The sequence below is a fragment of the Oncorhynchus mykiss genome, chromosome 7 (assembly GCF_057628025.1).
Source record: "Oncorhynchus mykiss isolate SJ-2025 chromosome 7, ASM5762802v1, whole genome shotgun sequence".
In the NCBI taxonomy this organism is placed as follows: Eukaryota; Metazoa; Chordata; class Actinopteri; order Salmoniformes; family Salmonidae; genus Oncorhynchus; species Oncorhynchus mykiss.
In genome coordinates, this window is record NC_143028.1 from 28,831,781 (window position 1) to 28,845,030 (window position 13,250).

The following is a 13,250-nucleotide window of genomic DNA, read 5'->3' on the forward strand; positions in this document are numbered from 1 at the left end:
TAGATTAATGTGTGTTGTGCAGGTTTTAGTTGTAACATAATAATTAATGTGACTAACCAGGTTTCCATCCAACCTTTTTATTCGAGTAAAGTCTGATAAAATTTCAAGACAGGCCTGATGGAAACATCAAATTTGTCGGTAAACTTTCCAAATGTCGACAAAACAAAATCAATTAGATAAAGTGGGTTCTTTTTGTGTCTGTAAAATAAATTATGTGAAAAATTGCAATGGAAATGCCTTTATGAGCAAATACTGATATAATAACCATTATATCAAAGTAATCTTGGAGTCACGAGATATAGTGTGGTACTTCCACTACCACGCGGGAAAGAACGCAGTTTATTAGGCTACAGATGAAATACATTTTATGATGAACTCCACAAGGTAGTGAAAGTGCATACATTGATTAATGCACCTTTGCAATAATTTGATGGTCTTATTCTGGATACATGATGATCGATGCTTGGCTGCCTTAATAATCTTTGTCCATAATAATCTAATCATGTAGGCTATCCTAACCTCACTGTATATGCCAGCTCCTGGCTGGCATGTGCCAAGACCAGAGTGGGTACATCGCAAAACATGGGAACAAAACCATCAGTAGAGTTAAAATGTGATGGAAACTTGTGTTCTTTATTTTTATGTGCACTACATCACCACAAACAGCCTTTTATCCGCAACAGGTGCATTTGATGGAAATCTGTCACCAACTGGATGGAAACCTAGCTACTGACAAGAATATTACAACAACTTTTCTCCTATTAGTGTTACAATGACTTGATGACAAGCAGAAACTCAAAATGACATGTACACTATAATTCCGCACTAATACCATACTTTAAGCTAGCTAGGTGTGTTAATTTGTAGTCATAGCCAGCTCAGTCCCAAGAAAAACAGTAAGGCTCATTGTTACCTTTTTCATTGTACAGTATATCAAGTTTAAGCTATCCCTGTAATAATATCTCTGCTTATGGGGATTGTCTGAAACTCTGAATAATATTTGTTTTTCTTTGTCAGGTACTGTCTAAGTACTTCTTGATAGTCAACGAGTAATGAACTTCACCAAAGGCCGAAATCAATTCAACATTGCTTTCATGAACAACTGAATGATGAACAACAGCAGAGCAATGGATAACTTCAATGACGCTTTCATTAAAAACTTCACAACAATTGCCCTGGGTGTAATCATCAACTACATCAATGGAACCTTTGTGTATATTTTCTTCAAGAGTCATGTCTTCTACAGTGACCCAAGGTATATTCTATACATTCACCTGGTGATCAACGACATGATTATGCTGTCTTTTGCAGTGATGCTACAGGTTATAACATATGTGCTTCCATATGGCCTGAATATGTTTGTTTGCTGTATGATGCTTGTAATCACAAGCACAACCAATAGAAACAGTCCATTGAACTTAGCAGGCATGGCCATAGAGCGCTACATTGCTGTCTGTAAGCCCCTGCATCATATTCAGATCTGTACAGTGCGTAGGACCTACATCCTCATCTGCCTCATCTGGAGTGTGGCAGTCATCCCTGCACTCAGTGACATCATCATTGTGCTAGCTACTAAACCATTCACAATTTTTTCCACAGGCGTTCTATGTTATAACAATGCTGTTTATGGTTCCCCATATCATGAGGCTACATCCACGGCGGTCCATATTGTTAACCTGTCATTTGTATTTCTGACATTGTTCGTTACTTATTTTAAGGTCCTTTTTGCTGCAAAAGCTGCCATAACAGACCCAGCGTCGGCTCGAAATGCTCGTAACACAATATTGTTACATGGGGTTCAGCTTCTGTTCTGCATGCTGGGGTATATCACGCCCCTAACCAATATGATTCTCTTGTCTCTCTTCCCAAATAAGCGAACAACCATTCTGTTCTCAAATTTCCTTTTCACCAATGTTTTGCCACGTCTCTTAAGCCCAGTGATTTACGGTTTAAGAGATCAGAAATTTGCCAAGTATATGAGAGTTTACTATTCATGCAAACAATATGATATCCAAATAAAGCCCACTGAAGTTCAAGTGAATTCAAAAAAGCGGTAGGGTAAATTGTAACCTGTTCATAATCATATAATTTAAATCAGAATGGGCTGGATGTGTCAACTGTGTATTGAAGTGTTGATCTGCACAGGACCTGCATTTTCATCGCCCTCATCTGGGGTCATCACTGGACCCACTGATATCATCACTCTGCTTGAAACCATAAAAATATAATCTAATTATAATTCTGTGCTTGCACCTTGGTCTTTGTGAATTACTAACTAGTCTCCTCTGTTATTTTCTGTTACATACTCAATATTGTAGCAACCTTAGCCCAACACCTAGCGACCTCATCAAGGGGTTTGGATCTCTTGGCGGAAGGTGTTGGGTTGACAGTTGCTGGACATGAGTTTGAGTCCCAGTTGGGGCTACCACCTGAATTCGCTACAATATTGAAATGACATTGGTAGAACACCTTGCAACCTCTCAAGAAGTTTGAGCATCTTGGTGTAATCTGACAACCCTCTGAATTCACGAATTCACGAATGCCCAGAGTGCACTCTGAGTGTACTCTAGCATTCCAGATTGAATTTACGAACACACCCCTAGAGCGTTAGTGACTGTAACTGAGCTGCTGGCAATAGTTGAATTACCTTTTTTGCAGACATTTACTGACACCGGTCATATTCAGCGGGTGTTGCTCGTTTGTAAATTCATCAGTTATTCTGCGCTCTGACACACTCAGACCAGAGTGCTCTGAAATCGGAGTAGATAACCAGAGTGAACACACCTAATATCTTGGAAATTTAGCCTGATGTTAAATACTCATTCTTATATTCAGCACAGTACAATGTCTGGAGTTTCATATTCATGTGTAACATGATACAGTATAGAGTTTATGTATACAGAAAACACTTGTTGCTACATTGCAATTACTTTAGAAATCAGAGCGCACTCAAATGACTAGCCGGGTCTTAAGATGCTCTCGTTTGATAATAATTCTGGGAACATATCTATCTTCACATATATTGCATTGTACAGATTGTACCTGCAGTATAAATACCATATTTAGGCCGGTAAGGCTGTTGGACACCAGATGGTGGTATTGTCAAAAGAAAAGCAACAGTGCCAAATTCCATTGCACAAGGGCCACTATACAGTATACAGCATGTCCAGTTTCCTGGACCCAGATACATTTTACTCATGAAATAAAAACATGGTCAATAGAAAACCTCCACTGAATGTGCTTTTCAGCCCAGGAATAGGCTAAATCTGGGTCCAGATAACTATACCTATAGTATAGTATAGCGTAGTATAGTATAGTATAGTAATACAACTTATTTACAAGCACTTCGTTACACCCGCAATAACATCTGCTAAACACGTGTATTTGAACAATGTATTTGATTTGAATTGATTTTTAATTAAGTTGCTCTTATACCTGTCCGGTAAGGGTGTAATCACTTTAGTAACAACATAGTAATAGCATGTTGTTATATAGTACTTTATTAATTGCATTTTAATTGGATCAATATTTACAAATGAGTCTGTGTGTAAATGGAACACATGTTTAAAGCATGCACACAGATCTGCAGACACTGTGGCCCTCAAGGACAGGGGTGTGTTTGACACCCCTCTATGCTGTGCTATTGTCAGTTACATTCCATTATCAAGACATAGTAGTGTTGCTATTAAATGTTGATAATTCACAAATGACTCATAGTAAGGATTACTGGATTGCTGCATTGTCAGCGTCAAGACATTCCCCACTGGGCAGTGGGCGCGGACATAAATTCAACATCTATTCCACATTGGTTCAACATAATTTTTTTGAAATTATGTGGAAACAACATTGATTCAACCAGTGTGTGCCTAGTCTTACCACAGCATGTTGGCAAGAACATTGCATTAGATAACCTACTAATTACCAACAAATATAATTATTGTTTATGGTCACTGGGCTTGTAATAGACTATAAAATCTTTCACACAATTTAGCTTGAATTATTATAGCAATTTCAAATAATTAAGTATATTCCTTGATGATATAAATAGGCCTACAATGGTGTACCTTATCATTACCCAAACAATCATTTGAAATGGTTTAAAAAAGTAATATCGCTCAACTTGCACTCATGGAAAATCACTCATTGAGAACTAAAGATGTATTAAATCAAGTATAGGGCATACTTGCATGTGAAAATGAAATGTATAAACATTTGTTGTACATGTTGGGGATCCACTTTTTGATGGTAGACTATGCACACATTAATAAGTATAGCTTTAATGTTCTAAGAAATGTGTTTAAATCTTGAAGATTGTTATTTAGAATTGTATGTTCACAAAAATAGAATTTGATAACATTCAATTCAAACAATGTTCGAAGTTTGAGTGATAAGTGCAGCAGGACCAAATAAAATGATAGAAATAGACTATTCTAGTTGTGCATGACATCATCCTCAGCAGGAGCTAACACGTTTATTTATTTTCACATCAAGTCTGTCTCACTGACAATTGTAACCCTTACCTTAACCGAAATTTAAAATGGTTAAGGTAAGGGTTAAGGTTCAGGTTAGATAACGGTTATGGTTAGGGTAGAGGTTAAGGTTAGGGTTCACGGTAGGGACGTCCCAAGGATGCAGGATTGCACTTCCATACCTCAAGACAGGCGCGAGGAGGCTGATGTATCCTTGGAGAGAGATGTGCGGTTACTTGTCGCGAGATAACATCCACACGGAAAGTACCGTGAAATGACGATGGTATGCAATCACAAGTGTAAGAGAAGATGAGATACAGTACGAGTGGTGTTACAGTAACAATAGCTTTGCTGAAGTGGAGAAAGTGCTGAATTTAGTTATGCCGATGCCTATCAAAAGAACAAAAACTTCATGGTATTGTTAGTAGACCTAAAGCATGAGTTAAGACTGAACTGTATAAAGATTCAGCCAGTGACAGCCTCTCAAACTTAACATGGGATAGAGACTATATTCAGTTATTTCGGGACAAAACAGAAAAGAAGAACAAAATTATCTTAAGGTGAGTTTGTCATTTTTCTGTTTTGTTTTAACTTCATCTTTCTATTAGTCTCGTAGCATATTTTTTGTACAAATATCGAATGATAGTCCTGTTGACAGGTCTGCATGCTCTTCATATTGGTTTGTAATTAATGTAGGGGGGAAGTGTCTAGAATAAAAGTTATTTGATAGTTTATATTCAAATGCCACCAACAGAATGCTTTTTAGCCTTTGACATTATTTTTGATTTTATAAGGCAACAAATTACATTACCTATGATTAACCTACTTCAGATTGTCTATGAATCTCTGTCTGTAAACTGACATTTCAAGTGCAGTGATTTTAAACTGAGAGCCGTCTTCCAAATTATACATCAACAATTTTTAAATGCACCTGGCAATCCCCACAAGAGCCGCACTTGTCATTTAATCAGTGAAGTCGCATTTTAAGAGAGCACATGAATTGCATAGACCATGTGTGTGTCAAGTTTGGACAAAGATCGCATTTGTGTTTGGCTTAATTAAATTCAAAATGGTCTTGAAACAACAAGATGTGTGTAACTTTCCAAGTGTATAGCCTGAATAAAAGCTGTAAGTGTGCACCAACATGGTTAAAATAAATCAGAGATGTGTTCCACCACTTAATTTTAAACCTGGATTAGTTCATCTGAGGTTAAATCTTTGAACTATGATTAGTTACATCTGTCATAATGATTTCATAGCAATATGTTCTCATTCTAATTCTAGGGAAACTGGTCACTTTGCCAGGTTGTACTTCAAGCTAAAAGATACAACTAAGGGCACTTTTTGGTCAAATTAGTTTTGGTTTGTAATTAATGTAGGGGGTTTGTAATTAATGTAGGGGGGAAGGTGACTTTTTACTTTTACAAATAATGTAGCCACAGGAGCTAAAATGGATAATCACACCCAAAATACAGCACATACACTGACATTTGATCAACTTAAACCTCGTCCAGTGGCAGTTTAGCATTAATCCCTAATCTAATTTTAAATATGGTTTTAAAACAGAGCAAAAATATTCAATTTGATCTTGGCTTAAAGTCTAAATTGAAATTAAAATCAAATACAATTTTATTTGGCTCATGCTTCGCAAACAACAGGTGTAGATTAATAACCTCTCTGGGATAGGGGGACGCAAATGTCCCACTTGGCCAATTGCCAGGGAAAATGCAGAGCGCCAGATTCAAATAAAGTTCTATAAAATTCAAACGTTCATTAAATCACACATGCAAGATAGCAAATTAAAGCTACACTTGTTGTGAATCCGGTCAGCATGTCAGATTTCAAAAAGGATTTTCGGCGAAAGCATAAGAAGCTATCATCTGATGATAGCACAGCAGTAAACAAAGAGAGAAATAATATTTCAACCCTGCAGGAATAAAATATAAATCATGCCTTACCTTTGACCAGCTTCTTTTGTTGGCATTCCAATATGTCCCATAAACATCACAAATGGTCCTTTTGTTCGATTAATTCCGTCCATATATATCCAAAATGTCAATTTATTTGGCACGTTTGATCCAGAAAAAAACAGCTTCCAATTTTGAGCAATGTCACTACAAAATATCTCAAAAGTTACCTGTATCTATGCCAAAACATTTCAAAATACTTTTGTAATACAACTTTAGGTATTTTTAAACGTTAATCGATCAAATTGAATTCGGGTCTATCTTTTTTCAATAGAGGATGAGAGGAAACTAACGCTACTTTTCAAGTCTTGCCCAACTCTCAACAGCGTTACCCTTTTTCAAGATGGCCGTACTTCTTCATTGCACAAAGAAATAACCTCAACCAAATTCGAAAAGACTGGTGACATCCAGTGGAAGCAGTAGGAACTGCAAACAAGTGCCTCAGAAATATTGTTTCCCCATGAGAACACATTGAACAGACAGTGACCTCAAAAATAAATAATTCTGAATGGTTAGTCCTCTGGGTTTTGCCTGCTACATAAGTTATGTTATACTCACAGACATGATTCAAACAGTTTTAGAAACTTCAGTGTTTTCTATCCAAATCTACTAATAATATGCACATCTTATATTCTTGGCATGAGTAGCAGGAAGTTGAAATTAGGCATGCTATTTATCCAAAAGTGAAAATGCTGCCCCCTATCCCAAAGAGGTTTTAACATTGAAATGATTGCAGACTTCAACAATGCAGAGAGAAAGGAAATAGAGAAATCATAGAAAAGTAATACCATGTAATAATAAAAAATATAATAAATACACATTGAGTAATGACAACTTGACTATATGAATGGGGTAACAGTACCGAGTCGATCTGCATTGTACAGTGATACAAGGTAATTGAGGTACATTACATTCGGAAAGTATTCAGACCCCTTGTACTTTTTACACATTTTGTTAAGTTACAGTCTTATTCTTAAAATGATTTTTTTTTAATGTAAATCATCAATATACACATAATACCCCATAATGACAAAGCGAAAACGTCTGCAAATGTATTAAAAATTAAAAACAGAAATATCTTATTTACGTACACTACCATACAAAAGTTTGGGGTCACTTAGAAATGTCCTTGTTTTTGAAAGAAAAGCATATTTTTTGGTCCATTAAAATAACATCAAATTGATCAGAAATACAGTGTAGACATTGCAAATGTTGTAAATGACTATTCCAGATTTTTTTTATGGAATATCTACATACAGAGGCCCATTATCAACCACCATCACTCTTGTGTTCCAATGGCACGTTGTGTTAGCTAATACAAGTTTATAATTTTAAAAGGCTAATTGATCATTAGAAAACCCTTTTGCAATTATGTTAGCACAGCTGAAAACTGTTGCTCTGATTAATGAAGCAACAAAACTAGCCTTCTTTAGACTAGTTGAGTATCTGGAGTATCAGCATTTGTCGGTTCGATTACAGGTTTTAAAAAATTAATCATTAATCAGAGCAACAGTTTTCAGCTGTGCTAACATAATTGCAAAAGGGTTTTCTAATGATCAATTAGCCTTTTAAAATGATAAACTTGGATTAGCTAACATAACGTGCCATTGGAACAGAGGAGTGATGGTTGCTGATAATGGGCCTCTCTACGCCTATGTAGATATTCCATTAAAAAACAGCCGTTTCCAGCTACAATAGTAATTTACAACATTACCAATGTCTACATTGTATTTCTTTTTAATGGACCAAAAATGTGCTTTTCTTTCAAAAACAAGGACAATTCTAAGTTACCCCAAACTTTGGAACGGTAGTGTAAGTATGAGACCAAGAACCCGATGGTCACTGACAGAGCTCCAGAGATGGGAGAACCTTACAGGAGGACAACCATCTCTTGCAGCACTCCACCAATCAGGCCCTTATGGTAGAGTGGCCAGACGGAAGCCACTCCTCAGTAAAAGGTACATGAAAGCCCGCTTGGAGTTTTCCAAAAGGCACTTAAAGGACTCTCAGATCATGAGAAACAAGATTCCCTGTTCTAATTAAATCAACTATTTTGCCGGAATGCCAAGCATCACGTCTGGAGGAAACCTGGTACCATCCCTACCGTGAAGCATGGTGGTGGCAGCATCATGCTGTGTGGATGTTTTTTAGCGACAGGGACTGGGAGACAAGTCAGGATCAGGGCAAAGATGAACAGATTAAAGTACAGAAAGATCCTTGATGAAATCCTGCTCCAGAGCGCTCAGGACCTCCGACCGGGGCAAACATTCACGTTCCAAGGAAAACAACCCTAAGCACACAGGCAAGACAACGCAGGAGTGGCTTCGGGACAAGTCTCTGAATGTCCTTGAGTGACCCAGCCAGAGCCCGGAATTAAACCCGATCGACCATCTCTGAAGAGACCTAAAAAAAGCTGTGCATCAAATGCTCCCCATGCAATCTGACAGAGCTTGAGAGGATCTGCTGAGAAGAATGGGAGAAAGTCCCCAAATACAGATGTGCCAAGCTTGTAGCGTCATACCCAAGAAGACTCAAGTATGTAATCACTGCCAAAGGTGCTTCAACAAAGTACTGAGTAAAGGGTTTGAATACTGATGTTAATGTAATATTTCCATTTTTTATTGTTAATAACCTGGGGGATAGGGGGCAGCATTTTCACTTTTGGATAAATAGCGTGCCCAATTTCAACTTCCTGCTACTCATGCCAAGAATATAAGATATGCATATTATTAGTAGATTTGGATAGAAAACACTCTGAAGTTTCTAAAACTGTGAGTATAACAGAACTTATGTAGCAGGCAAAACTCCGAGGACTAACCGTTCAGAATTTAAAAAAATGTAGGTCTCTGTCTGTTCAGTGAGTTCTCATTGGCAAACAATATTTCTTAGGAACTGGTTTTTGTCACCAGTCTTTGGAATTTGGTTGAGGTTATTCATTTGTGCAATGAAGAAGTCGGCCAACTAGGAACTGGGTAACACTGTTGAGAGTTGCGCAAGACGTGAAAAGTAGCGTTGATTTGTTGTATTGAACACAGATAGACCCGTCTACAATTTGATCGATTATTAACGTTTAAAAATACCTAAAGTTGTATTACAAAAGTAGTTTGAAATATTTTGGCAATGTTAATAGGCAACTTTTGAAATATTTTGTAGTGACGTTGTGTTTTTTGGAAGATGTTTTTTTCTGGATCAAACGCACTTTATAAATTGACATTTGGATATATATATGGACGGAATTAATCGAACAAAAGGACCAATTGTGATGTTTATAGGACATATTGGAGTGCCAACAAAAGAAGCTCGTCAAAGGTAATGCATGTTCTATATTTTTTTTCTAAGTTTTGTGTAGCGCTTGCAGGGTTGAAATATGCTACCCTCTTTGTTTACTGGTTGTGCTATCATCAGATAATAGATTCTTATGCTTTTGCCGAAAAGCCTTTTTAAAATATGACATGTTGGCTGGATTCACAACGAGTGTAATTTTAATTGAGTGTCTTACATGTGTGATTTAATGAAAGTTAGATTTTTATATAATTTTTTTTTATTTGCCGCGCTGCATTTTCCCTGTTTTTGCCCAAGTGGGACGCGACTTTCCCGCCTATCCATAAGAAGTTTTAATAAATTAGCAAAACCCTGTTTTTGCTTAGTTATAATGGTTGTATTGTGTGTAACGTTACATGGGGTCTGAATACTTTCCAAATGTACAGTACATATAACTAGAAATAAAGTGACTAAGCAACAGGATAGATAACAAACAGTAGCAGCAGCGTATGTGATGAGTCAAAAGAAGTTAGTGAAAAAGGTTCAATGTAGATAGTCCGGGTAGCTGTTTGGTTAACTATTTAACTAACCACTAAGCAGTCTTATGGCTTGGGAGTAGAAGCTGTTCAGGGTCCTGTTGGTTCCAGACTTGGTGCATCGGTACCGCAGAGAGAACTGTCAATGACTTGGGTGGCTGGAGTCTTTGACATTTCTGGGGGCCTGGTATAGAGGTCCTGGATGGCAGGGATCTCTACCCCAGTGATGTACTGGGCCGTATGCACTACCCTCTGTATCGCCGTGCGGTCGGATATCAAGCAGTTGCTATACCAAGCGGTGATGCAGCCAGTCAAGATGGTCTCAATGGTGCAGCTGTATAACTTTTTGTGGATCTGAAGGCCCATGACAAATCTTTTCAGCCACCTGAGGGGGAAGGAGTGTTGTCGTACCCTCTTCACAACTGTGATGATGTGTGTGGACCATGATAGATCCTTAGTGATGTGGACACTGAGAAACTTGAAGCTCTCGGCCCGCTCCACTACATCCCCATCGATAAAAATGGGGGGCGTGCTCGGCCCTCCGTTTCCTGTAGTCCACAATCAGTTCCTTTGTTTTGTTGAAATTGAAGGAGAGGTTGTTGTCCGGCACCACACTCCTCCCTATAGGCTGTCTCATCATCATCAGTAATCAGGCCTACCAACATCATGTCGTCAGCAAACTCAATGATGGTGTTGGAATTATAAAATTCCCCTGAAAGTACATTTTAAGCTCAAATAATGCAACAAAATAATTTTTTTACTATAAAAATTATGTTTCCCTGCTGGACAAGGATGATCCCGAATTTCAAGAATTTGCTGCTATTTAACACATGTTCTCGTGGTCTCCCGCGCCTTGCGTGGGTGTGTGCTACGCCAGTGGTATAGTCCCATGGTCCTTAGCTTAGTGATGAGCTTGGAGGGCACTATGGTGTTGAACGCTGAGCTGGAGTCAATGAACAGAATACTCACATACAGTGGTTCCTCCTTTAAAGATATTTGGCTTAATTAATTTGATTAATATTATGGTGTTTCCATTCAGATAAAAATTGTCAGTTTCTAAATTCAGACCGTTTTACTCTCGGAGCGCACACTGGACGTTCCGGACGATGAGCAGGGTTGATTTGAGCATTCTGGCCTTACAACGGCAGTCAAGCACCCAAGCTAACGTTGGCTAGCTACTTCCAGACAGAAATGAGACAACTCTGACCATTTTACTCGCCCTAGCAGAGCTGGTAAGGCAGTTTTCGTGTTAACCAGAGCGTGGGTGACTCTAAATGTGCTGCTGGAAACAATTTAATTAAGTTTCTTTTCCATTTACTGACATATTCAACGGGTGTTGAGGCTCGTAAAGTAATTATTCTGCGCTCTGGTACACTCAAACGAGAGTGCTCTGAAATCTGTGTAAATAGTAGGCTGGACACATTACATTATGATAAAAACTAGTTCATTGCATCCGCCTTGGAGCCCAGTTTCATAATATGACCATATTTCCCAGCTGCTTGCCGTCGTTTTGAAGTAATCGCAAAAAAACAGGCCTTATTTTTTTGCATTTTTCACCCTGCCAGCTCCTATTAGTTCTATTGAGCACAGTAGCACCAACTCGCCATACGAACGTTCTATTTCCAGCTTATTGTTCAATGTCATAATGCCTGCTTCGCTATTGTTGCGAATGAGACCTGCTCACGTTGTTTTATACACTGCTCAAAAAATAAAGGGAACACTTAAACAACACAATGTAACTCCAAGTCAATCACACTTCTGTGAAATCAAACTGTCCACTTAGGAAGCAACACTGATTGACAATACATTTCACATGCTGTTGTGCAAATGGAATAGACAACAGGTGGAAATTATAGGCAATTAGCAAGACACCCCCAATAAAGGAGTGGTTCTGCAGGTGGTGACCATAGACCACTTCTCAGTTCCTATGCTTCCTGGCTGATGTTTTGGTCACTTTTGAATTCTGGCGGTGGTTTCACTCTAGTGGTAGCATGAGACGGAGTCTACAACCAACACAAGTGGCTCAGGTAGTGCAGCTCATCCAGGATGGCACATCAATGCGAGCTGTGGCAAGAGGGCTTTCTGTGTCTGTCAGCGTAGTGTCCAGCAGCAGGACCGCTACCTCCGCCTTTGTGCAAGGAGGAGCACTGCCAGATCCCTGCAAAATGACCTCCAGCAGGCCACAAATGTGCATGTGTCTGCTCAAACGGTCAGAAACAGACTCCATGAGGGTGGTATAAGGGCCCGACGTCCACAGGTGGGGGTTGTGCTTACAGCCCAACACCGTGCAGGACGTTTGGCATTTGCCAGAGAACAGCAAGATTGGCAAATTCGCCACTGGCGCCCTGTGCTCTTCACAGATGAAAGCAGGTTCACACTGAGCACATGTGACAGACGTGACAGAGTCTGGAGACGCCGTGGAGAGCGTTCTGCTGCCTACTCCAAATCCACACCTCCATGGGTTGATACATTTTATTTCCTTTGATAATGTTTGTGTGATTTTGTTGTCAGCACATTCAACTATGTAAAGAAAAAAGTATTTAATAAGAATATTTCATTCATTCATATCTAGGATGTGTTATTTTAGTGTTCCCTTTATTTTTTTGAGCAGTGTAGTTAAACTGTAAACAAGAAAATGTAAACAACAAAAATAATATTGGAACTCTGCAGTCTTTCCATTGTTTCCTATGGGGAAATATAGGCATGTCTGTCTATTTCGCCAAATATATTGCAATGTGTATATTTAGATTTTTTCAAGTCGGGTGTAACCGGTGTGAAATGGCTCGTTGGTTAGCGGGGTGTGCGCTAACAGCGGTTCATTCGGTGACATCACTCGCTCTGAGACCTGGAAGTAGTTGTTCCCCTTGCTCTGTAAGAGTTGGGCTTTTGTGGAGTGATGGGTAACGATGCTTCAAGGGTGGCTGTTGTCTGTGTGCAGAAGGTCCCTGGTTCAAGCCCAGGGAGAGGGACAGAAGAAAAACTGTTACACGGGCACCATTTTAATCAGGAGAATCTCC

The 13,250-nt window shown here is 38.8% G+C and overlaps 1 pseudogene; it reads left to right on the forward strand.

Moving 5' to 3' along the window:
• Positions 1-1,094: 1,094 nt before the first annotated feature.
• LOC110528946 (odorant receptor 131-2-like) lies at positions 1,095-2,057 on the forward strand (annotated as a pseudogene).
• The last annotated feature ends 11,193 nt before the right edge of the window (positions 2,058-13,250 follow it).